Below are 11,503 nucleotides of genomic sequence, written 5' to 3'. Positions count from 1 at the left end.
GCGGGGCTTATTCCCCGATTGTCAGCCAAAGTCTATCCAATTGCCCTTTTCCACTTTTGAAGCACCGCCAGAGTGGCCTCAACATGCATGTTAGTAAGGAAAGAAGAAAGAATAAATGGTAAAGTAGAATTTGAGCCCAAGACCTCATACCTGAGGTGTTGAGGCAGTGGTTTCAACTCTAATACCGATGGCTCCTCAATTGATGGTTTTGTTGGTGGAGTTTTCCGGTTTTCAAGATTCAAAGACAATTTTCTAGGCTCATAGGACAAAGAGCCCATTCCATGTAAAGCATTCACGCACTCCACTCTGGTTGCATCATCATTGACATCAAGATTTAATAGCACGACCTTAAGGGGATCCTCCACGTTAATCATAGCACTGGTGTCATCCACAATCACAGCTATGAAAAGGTCTACAAATGAGCACATCTCAGTTCTATTGGGTTGCTTCATAGATTTGCAAACATGGAAGATGACTTTTTCATCACCCACTCGGAAAGTGAGCTCACCCGCTTCAACATCAACCAATGCCTTCCCTGTTGCAAGTAAAGGTCTCCCAAGAATGATTGGGACTTTATAGTCCACTTCACAATCCAAAATGACAAAGTCGGACAGCAATATGAATTTGTTCACTCGGACAAGCACATCATCAATAACGCCCAAAGGTCGCTTCATCAATTGATCCGCCATTTGTAACCTCATGGAAGTTGGTCTAGGTTGTCCAATACCCAAAGTTTTGAAAACTGAGTAAGGCATCAAATTGATACTAGCTCCCAAATCAGATAGAGCCTTGGCAAAATCCGCACTCCCGATGGTGCAAGGAATGGTGAAAGCATCGGGATCTTCAAGCTTCGGGGCCATTGAATGCACTATAGTATTAACTTGGTGAGTCATCTTTATAGTTTCACAATCTATAGAACGCTTCTTTGTAACCATGTCTTTCATTAATTTTGCATACCCGACATTTGTTCATGTGCCTCCACCAAAGGCACATTAATAGATAAGCTCTTCATCATATAAATGAACTTTTAAACTGATTATTATTCTTTTGCTTCGCGAGCATTTGAAGATAAGGTGGAGGTGGCCTTGGAAAAGGATCCTTGGCTTTTGGCACAACCGGCTCCGGCATGTCAATTATGTGTTCCCTATATGGGTTCACATCATTTTGAGTTTCCACCTCGACTTCTTGAATACCAGTCCTCACTTCATTGTTCACATTTTCATCAACCACATCTTCAACTACCAAAGGGACTTCGTCATCTTGCAACTCAACATCATCCTCTACGACTTGCTTTTGCTTAGAGGCATTCACATCACTATCTCTCCCACTTGTTGTTGTAACCACCATAACATGATTGTTCCCACCCTTTGAGTTCACTACCGTATCACTTGGTAGAGCACCCTTTGGGCGAGTATACAATGACTGAGAGATTTGGCCTAATTGCACCTCCAAGTTTCGGATAGAGGTGTTGTGAGAAGCTAACTGTGCATCAGAATCTGTGTTCTTCTTCATCATTTGCTCGAACATCATTTCAATTCTACCCATATCATTACCCGAAGAACTAGGACCTTGAGATGGAAATGGTGGTGGATTGTTCGGTTGTTGGTACATTGGGGGCCTTTGAAAGCCTTTCTCCCGGTTGCCTTGGTTCCCATTGTTCCATCCACCTTGATTGTTATTGTTGCCCCAATTGTTATTATTACCATTCCAATTCCCTTAGTTGTCTTGATTGTTGTTCTGATTCCCCCAATTGTTGTTTTGGTTGTTGTTGTTTCAATTACCACCACCTTGTTGTTGATTGCCCCAATTTTCTTGAGGTTGCCATTGTTGGTTTGAAGAGTTGCCTCTATTGCCTTGATAGTTGTTGACATATTGTACCTCTTCACTTTGGTCATCATAACCATCATTTTGAAAACCATCACATGTATCATCATATTGCTCAGAATTCCCTTGGTTTTGTTGCCTTGTTTGCCTTATCTTGTTGACAAGCATACTTACACCCTCCATGGCATTCACTTGGCGAGGATTCTGAACTTGTTGCAACTGCTCCTTAGCCAATTGGTTCATAGTAGTAGTAAGCTCAGCTATCGCTTGCCCGTGATCATGTAATTCCTTGTACAAATGGATAACCGTAGGATCACCTTGAGGCACATTTGCTCTACTCTGCCTTGCTGAAGAAGTGTCGGCCATCTCATCAAGTACATCACATGCCTCATCATATGATAACTTCATAAAATTGCCCCCGGCCAATTGGTTCACAATGCATTGATTTGTAGTGTTTATGCCCCGGTAGAAGGTTTGTTGGATCATGGCCTCGGTCATGTCATTATTTGGGCATTCCTTCACCATCGTTCTATACCGCTCCCAAATCTCATGCAAAGGTTCCGTGGGCTCTAGCTTGAAAGCCAATATCTCATCTCGAAGTGCCGCCATATGCCCGGGTGAAAAGAATTTAGCAATGAATTTATCCGCCAACTTATCCCAAGTTGTAATGGAATGGTTGGGAAGTTTCTCGAGCCAATATAATGCCTTCCCCCGAAGTGAGATGGGAAAAGTCTCAACCTAAGAGCATCCTCGGACACATTCATCTGTTTTCTCCCCCAGCACGTATCCACGAACCCCTTGAGATATTTGTAGGCATTTTAATCCGCAACACGCGTGCAGTATCCACGTTGCTCAAGTAAGGTCAACATCACATTGGTTATCTGAAAGTTGCCCACCCGGATTCTGGGTGGGACAATAACACTTGCATAACCCTGGTTCGGAAGTACTCTAGGAGCCACTCTTAGAGGTGGCGGAGGAGGGTCTGAAATATTGTCATTTGGATTAGCATTGGCATTGCGACCTCTACGTTGTCCTTGAGGTACAAGAGGCACCTCATCTTGCTCAACATCATCTACCTCCTCCCCCGCAATCACGTTTCCAAGAGGGTCATTAGCGCTGTTCAAAACCATATTAGTACCTGAGTAGTGACACAAACAAGTAAGTAACAAAGAAGGAAAGAAGAACAATACACAAAACTAACTAAATAGATAGCCAAAACCATTAGCTCCCCGGCAACGCACCAAAATGTTGATCGCTGCCTACTCCGCACCACTAAAAAGTAGCGAGAGAGGGTCGCAATAGCTTTTACCCGATTTTGGGTCGGGATCGATTTCTATAGAGAGCTAGAAAGGGAGTTGAGTATCTATTTAGGTTGGGATTGCGTATTGGTTCCAAATTGCACTTCTATTCAATTTTGTATTTTCTTTATAATTCTACTATTATCAAACTACAAATTATAATTGCAACTAGATTAAGCTAAGAGTAAAACGCTACAAGTTGTTCAAATATTCTAAAAGACACTAGGGTAGTGACTTTCGCCTAGATGTCCAATTGACGGGTAATTGCATCTAAGACACGATTGACATGATTGAGGAATATATTATAATCGTTGCTCGATATTATCCACTCCCAAAACTCTTGGATAGAAAGAATGATTTTGCCCAATTGACTTTTCAAGACCAACTGGGTATGCATATTTGCTCAAGCAACTAAGGTTCAAGTCGGGTATTACTCTATCGAGGTTTAACCCTTTAATTGAGACTATCAATTCTCTTGAGTCCATCCCAATTCCTTGTTGGATCAATTTCAGAGACTTAGGCTCTCTTTCTCAAGAAGAGCCCAAGTCAACTTAGCACAAACTAGTGTTTGCAACCACTAATTCAGTAATTAAACCATGAAATTGACCCAAATAGCAAACACCCATAGTCAATCTAGCCCTAAATTACAACACCCATAAATTACCCACACTAGGGTTGAGCCACAACCCTAGCTAATAGGTCTATCTACTCATACTTGAAGAGAAAAACAGAGAAATAGATGAAGATGAACATATATTAATTAATTGCTACGCTAAATACAAATATTCAATAATAAAAAGTAAGTAAAAAATGCCCAAAATGGCTACAAGATATGTTCCCACGAGCGCAGCAGCTATTCTAAAATGTCTGATACCCTAAAAATGGAAAAAGGATCTATTTATACTAAGCTGGAAAATCTGGACAAAAATGCCCCTGCGGGGTTAATGCGGACCGCACAAAATGGTGTGCGGCCGCACTAGGCTCTTGAACTTGAAAACTTAGCTCTCTGAACTCAGGATCCATGGACCGCATAGAACGGACTGTGGCCGCGGAGGCTTCTAGTACGGTCCGCACAAACTGGACCATGGACCGCACAGGCTTGAAAGCTCCAACTTCACCCTCTCTGAACCTTGGCTCTACGGACCGCACAGAATTGTAGTGCATCCGCATTGCCTTCAGTGCGGACTGCACAAAACCTTCTGCGGCTGCACTGCCTTAATGCCTGAAATACCAGCTCTCTGAATCTCCCAAGTGCGGACCACACAAAGTGTAGTGCGGCCGCACTAGGCCTGTTTTTCCTGAGTTTGTCTTGTCTTTGGTACTTGTACAAGTTTCACTCCTTTTGAGCTGATCTTTGACATCTTGTCACTTTATTGATCAAACCTGCAATCAAGCACAACTTATGAGCCTATTGGGAATATTTTGTATGAATTTATAATCAAAACGTAAGCAAGAAGGAGTATAAAATGCGTCAAAATCCCTAGTTATCAGTTATCCAAGCCGGCAAGGCCAGTTCCATAGTCAGTAGTCACAGCAGCGGAGGGCTTGTTATACTTGTGGAGATCTGAGACACCTTTCTAGATTTTGCCCCAGATCAGAGGGCGGCATGTACCAGCAGGGTTCTCATGCTATGATTCTAGTACCGGTTGCTTCACTGCCCACTCAGTCGGCTAGAAGTGGGGGTCATGCTACTAGATGTGGAAGTCAGGTCGTTAACGGTGGAGGTCAGGCTGTTAGAGGTGGAGGCCAGACAGCTAGGGGACGTTCGAGGGGCGGAGGTCAGAGTGGTGAGTCCCAGCCTTATTTTTATGCATTCCCGGCTAGACCTGAGGTCGAGTCATCTGATGTCGTTATCATAGGTATTGTTCCTGTTTGCCATAGATATGCTTCAGTTCTATTTGATCAAGGCTCTACTTATTCCTACGTGTCATCCTATTTTGCTTTATATCTGGTTGTGCCTCGTAATTCTTTGAGCGCCTGTGGGAGATTCTATTATTTTAGATCGCGTATATCGCTCGTGTGTGATTACTATTCGGGAACCTTGAGACTAGTATAGATCTCCTACTTCTTGATATGGTGGACTTTGATGTTATTTAGGGCATGGATTGGCTGTCACCTCATCATGCTATATTGGACCGTCACGCTAAGACGGTGACCTTAGCCATGTCGGGGTTGCCTCGATTAGAGTGGATATGGACTCCTAGTCATTCTACCAGCAATGTTATTTCTTATATGGAGGCTCGGTGCATGGTCAAGAAGGTATGTTTAGCCTATTTGGCTTATATTCATGATCCTAGTGGGAGGTTCAATTCATGAATTCGGTACCAATTGTTCGTGAGTTTCAAGAGGTATTTCCTGTAGATTTGCCCGGATGCCACCTGACAGAGATATTAATTTATGTATTGATTTAGTTCCAGGCATCCAGTCCATTCCGATTCCACCATACTGTATGCCCCCCTAGTTGAAGGAATTGAAGGAGCAGTTGTAAGATTTGCTTGATAAGGGATTTATTAGACCTAGTGTCTCGCCTTTGGGTGTGCTGACAAGCGCAAAACACAAACTTAAATTATGCTCGCTAATCAAATATAGTATAGTATAATGTCGTATTCACATGAATTGGATTTAAACTGTATTCTCATAGTTTCTAGCTTGATTTCTATTCAAGAGGATCAACCGTTGAGATTTATATGATTACTAACTAAAATTAAATAACAATCTAAAGTTATTGACTGGTGACTATCGAGACAAAGAATGAGAGAATAAGATTATCAGCGAGAAAAGATAGGGTTTTGATAGGATAGGTGCAAGATAATTGTTTGGGATCTAACTTTAGATAATTCACTTTTAATGTTCAAGTTAGTCTCTCGAATTCACTCAATTATTAGTTCAAACGTTTAGCAGAAACTTCTCTCTCGATTAAGTCTCAACCTCACCAGATGAACCAAATTAAGTACTGTGAAGATATGCAAGAATGCATAGTGGATTGGTTTTTAGGAGAACCTCTCTCGATTATCGTCCTAACTACGTTTAATCAATGATTCAACTAGCCTCTTTCGATTACTTAGAAGAATCTACGAACTCAACCAATAATATAATGAAAAGATATCACAAATTATGCCTCTCTCGATTACATGAACTAGTGAATATAGATGCAATAATTAAATCATCCAAAAACGCGTCAATACATAACACTAGAGTTATAATCCACAAACAATCATCAATATACTAAATCTATCAAACCCTAAAGGGAACTACTCCGTGGACGTGGAGTAATTCATCATAAATATAAATAAATTATAGGAAAACATAAATTCAATCCAAACTCGGGTTTTGAGTGAGGAAGGTATGATGAAATCCTCGTGCTTGTGTTCTTCCAACTACTCCTTAGCGTCCTTAGGTCGAAAATATATCAAAATTCCAGAAAATAATATTTTCCCATGTAATTATACCAAGTAGGGTCGTGCCCGGATGAAACCACCCTTTCCTAACCGAAATAGGAAAATAGCTCTAGGAAAAATACACAAGCACGCTGCATGGGGCGACGCGCCATGCATGGCATTAGTGAAGATCATCATAGAGCATGCAGAATTCAACAGGCAGAGAAAATACATTGCCACGGTGCACTACGCGCCACCCCACACGTCGTGGCAGTGCAAAATCCTTAGAGTCTTGGTTTTCCTTGATTTTTGATGTCCAGATGTGGTCCTCGACCCCCGAACACAATCCCAGCTTAATCCCTTGGGATTTTACTCCGACTCCAAAGCCCCAAATAGCTCGAATTAGCTCCATAGCATCTACATAACTTGGAATCACTCCTACAAGGCATAAAACACACAATAAGTGCAAAACATTACCAATTAAATCTCAACACAAGTAAAGTGCAGTGAATTAGAGTGCAATAAGCGACTAAAACATAGGATTATAGCCGACCATCAACACCCCACACTTAAACCATTACTCGTCCTCGAGCAATCAAACTAGACTTTATGTTGACACGACCTTTTTTAAAAACATTCCTAACTCATCATACCAAGAATATTTAAAACAGATTAAGAATGCTAACGTAACATCCTCGCCTTAATGACATTGACCTCTATGTTAGATTTGACTCAAAAGCACCACGTATTTTTCACAACCCAGTCACTTACTCTAACATAGAGGTCAATGACATTACCTTTTCTTCGTGAATCGAGTGTCCTCACACAACAATAGAGAGTAGTTCCACCCACAATAAAATTCAAGAAAAATTAGGAACTCAAATAGAAAGAATTTTCTCACTCTCAAGACAACATTCATATTCCACAAAAGACGTATCATAGGCTTGCCTGTAGTGTACAACTCTACTAATTGAGCTCATTCAGTCAAGGATCAAGTAGGACTTTAATCGGTTGTAATGTAGGTTGTGGGATGGGTAGGATATATTTAGATATAAGAGTGACTACACCTCCCTTAGCACTTTAATACATACAATTAACCATTCAAAACCCCACACTTATGTCAAACCATAACTCTACCTTCACATCAATATACATCAACTCCCTACTTCTTTAAGCACAATTACATCAAGAGTTACGGCTTATCAAGGAATATTTGCAAAACAATACAACTATTTTTCTTATTTTCTTTTTCAATTCAAGTGGCTCTTACTTTTCAAAATAGTGCACCTTTCTCCTTATTTCAATAGTTCCACTCAAAAGCCAAACCAACACCCCACACTTTAACTTTTACAAAGTTCATAACAAATTTAAGTGCTCACAAGAGGTACAAGGTTCAAATAGATGGTCAATCAAACAAATGGCTAAGGCTTGTAATGTGATTGCAAAAGAAATAGGATTATAGGCTCAAAGGGGTTAACTAAGATACATAATAATTAGGTGGGTAAACATATCATTGGCTCAATAAAGAAACACCTATATCACTTTTAAGACTGAATAAAACTACTATTTCACTTTGCAAATACACGGGGCACGTTCAAGACATCAAACCCAATGCACAAAATAACATGAAACCTCACACACACATGGTACATAACTCACTCAGGATTGGACTTATCACGACAAACTGGTCAAAGCAGTTAAGCAAAGTTAAGATCATACAATTTAAGGTACTCATACAAGAGTCAAAATCTAAGCCTAAGCATCACAACTAAAGTACTTACTATTCTTAAGGCACAACAACGTCAAGAAAGATTGCTTCTAACTAGCACAATGATACAAGATTTTCTACTCCTAAGAAAAAAATAACTACACTCGGTTCAAACAAAACCCTTGGAAAAGAACCACAGCACAAAGGAAAATCAAGGGGGAATTATTGCACTACCTAACAAAAGAAAATCTTTTTGTCTTTTTTCTTCGACTTTAATCCTTCAAGAAACCTGTTGATGATATCCATCGTCGGAAAAAATCGAAAAATTTAAAAGTTTTTTTTCTAACTCCTTTAACTAACAAAAAGAAAACTAATATACATACAAATATCCCCCACCCCACACTTTAAGTTGTGGCATGTTCCCATGACACATAATTAAAAATCATAAGCTAAAGGAAACTTTCCTGAATATCTAGTCGGGGTCTGAGTTAAAGTCGGGCTCTATTCCTCGTGCCCGAACTAATGCACACATCCATGCGAACAGCTTCTTCTTAGCCTTCTTTGGGTACACCCTACACTAATATTTCTCGTCCACTACAGCCTTCTATTTCGAGCCTTTTACTTTCCACTCAACACTCGCAGCTGGTTTGTTCTTTTGTGTCCCCCTTTTCTACATCTATCTGAAAAATCATTTGTCTCCTCACCTGATCTAAGCATGAGTTTTCTCTCTTGTATATCTAATATAGCTTTGCCCATCGCTAAGAATGGTTTTCCTAGGATGAGGGGGACCTCCTTGTTTTCCTCCATCTTTACCACTATAAAATTCACAGAAAATATGAACTTTTCCACCCCAAACTAACACATCTTCCACTATCCCCTCGGGTATTACAGTCGTTTGGTCTATCAGCTACAAAGATATGGTGCATACCTTATCTCTCCAATCTCCTTCTCGTTTCCTATAGATAGACATAGGCATTAAGTTAATCGAGGCACCATAATCACATAAGGATTTATCAAAATTAATAGTTCCTAAAGATCAAGGTATAGTAAAACTCTCTGTATCTCTACACTTTTGTGGGGGTTTATTTTGCAATATCTCGCTGCAATGCTCTGTGAGCTTGACGACTGAGGTCTCCTCTATTTTACTCTTCTTCGTAAGGATCTCTTTCAAGAACTTGGCATAAGCAGGCATTTATGAGAGCACTTACGTGAATGGTAAGTTTACATGAAACTGTTTCAGCATATCCATAAATCTCTGAAACTGCTTGTGCAGCTTTTCTCTATATAGCTTTTGGGGGAAAGGAAAAACAGGCATATGCTTGCTCTCTTCAGGTTCCTCCCTTCTCGAATTTTCTTCCTTCTTCTTTTTCTTAGCTGCCTTCTGGCCTTTCTTATTTTTATCAACATCACTTTTCAGTTGCTCCCCATATTCTTTTTCAGGTCTCATATCATTTTTGATTGAGGTGAGATCTTTCAACACTTACCCACTTCTCAAGGTTACAACATTCACTGTTTCTTTGGGATTTCTTTCAGTATCAGCAGGGAGAGTTCTTGAAACCCTCTCAGATAATATTGTTGCAATTTGTCCCACTTGCTTCTCTAAATTTTGAATTGTTGCCCCTTGTACTTCAAATCTTTTATCAGTTTTCACAATAAAGACCTTCATGAGATCTTCTAGACTAGGCTGATTAGGTTGTTTAGGCTGAAATTGCTTCCTCGGCTGATTCATAAAACTAGAGCTCCTTGTCCTTGGAATCTAGGATTGTTTTGTTGCCATGAATTTGCAGTACCCCCAGGTGAACTCCATTAAAAATCGGGGTGCTTCTAACCCATTGCATTAAAATTATAATTTTCCACTACATTCACTTCCTCAGTTGAGGCTGACACTCATGAGTAGGGCGTCCTCTTCCACATATATCACAAGCTGTGTGAGGCTCACTTTGTATCGTAGTTAAGGTCAGTTTTGATATTTCTTTAGCCATAACATCAAGTTGTACCTACACGGATGTATTAGCATCAACTTGGTGAACACCAGTTGATCTTCTTCTTTCAGCACTCTCAGAGGGCCACTGATTTGCATCTTCAGATAACTCATCAAGAATTATAACTATCTCCTCTCGAGTATTCTTCATCAAAGGGCCTCCGGCTGCATTGCTCAATGTTCTACGCCAAGCCTGTATCAATCCATCCCAAAAGTCCTGGAGTTGCATCCAGAGTTTAATTCCACTATGATTACACTTTCTAACTATCTCCTTAAACCTCTCACATGCTTCAAAAATAGTTTCAGTCTTTTTCTGGCAAAAGTTATGGATTTCTTTTCTAAATATACCCATCTTAACTGAGGAGAAATATTTATCAAGAACTTTTCTGGTCATCTCCTCTGATGTTCTAATCGATCCATTGGACAACTTCGAAGCCACTACTTTGCATCATCTTTAAGTGAAAATGGAGATGCCCGTACACTGCATCTTGTGACACCCTATTGTATTGAAAGGTGTTCATAATCTCCTTGAAGTCCATTAGATGCGTGTTTGGATTTTTGTTCATCTTTCCTATGAAGACACAACAGTTCTGAATGGTTTAAAGCAACTCTTACTTCAACTCGAAATTATTTGCTGCAATTGGAGGTGGTCTAACACTTGATAATCCTTGATTATAGATCGGTCTAGCATAATTACTAAGTGGTATCCCAGGTATGAGAGCTATATTTTCGAACTGGTCTACAACCAAAGGTTGACATTGATTAATTCTGTGACCCCTCTCTTCATCATAGATATTCTGTGCATCTCTAGTAGCTGATTCATCAACATCCCGTGCAAATTTTTTCTCATTGTTGGGCTGCCTCTCTTGCAGCCAAATCTATATTATCATCACCATTTTCGGCCATAGTTTCTTGGGATGAGGATTGCCCAACCTTTTCTAACTTCTTGGTGAGATCTCTTTATTTTCGCAGTTCTCGTAGTTATTTTTATAACTCTGGCTAATATGGTAGCACTTCTTTCATAGAAGCTCGAGTTATGCACCAATCTTAACCTGTAACATGTGCACAGTCAAATAACACCAACCGTAAAAGGGAAAAAATAAAATAAAACAAAAGGAAAAATTCCTAAATTAGCATTACAAACTATTTCAAATACTATTGGTTGCCAATCCCCGACAACGGCGCCAAAATTGGACGAGCGCAAAAATACAATTAAATTATGTTTGTTAATCAAATATAGTAAAGTATAATATCGTATCTATAAGGAGTGATTTTTAATAGTATTCTCGTAGTTTCTAGCTTGATTTCTATTCAA

General features: G+C 39.9%; 1 non-coding gene across 1 annotated transcript; it reads left to right on the top strand.

The window, feature by feature from the left end:
• Positions 1 to 10,427: 10,427 nt before the first annotated feature.
• Positions 10,428 to 10,534, top strand: LOC142173102 (small nucleolar RNA R71). The gene has a single exon (XR_012702532.1). It is a non-coding gene; the product is annotated as a small nucleolar RNA R71 (small nucleolar RNA).
• Positions 10,535 to 11,503: the final 969 nt, after the last annotated feature.

The sequence above is a fragment of the Nicotiana tabacum genome, chromosome 18 (genome assembly GCF_000715075.1).
Source record: "Nicotiana tabacum cultivar K326 chromosome 18, ASM71507v2, whole genome shotgun sequence".
Lineage (NCBI taxonomy): Eukaryota > Viridiplantae > Streptophyta > Magnoliopsida > Solanales > Solanaceae > Nicotiana > Nicotiana tabacum.
Note: the sequence above shows the minus strand (reverse complement) of the source record. Positions and strands in the feature narration are given on the sequence as shown.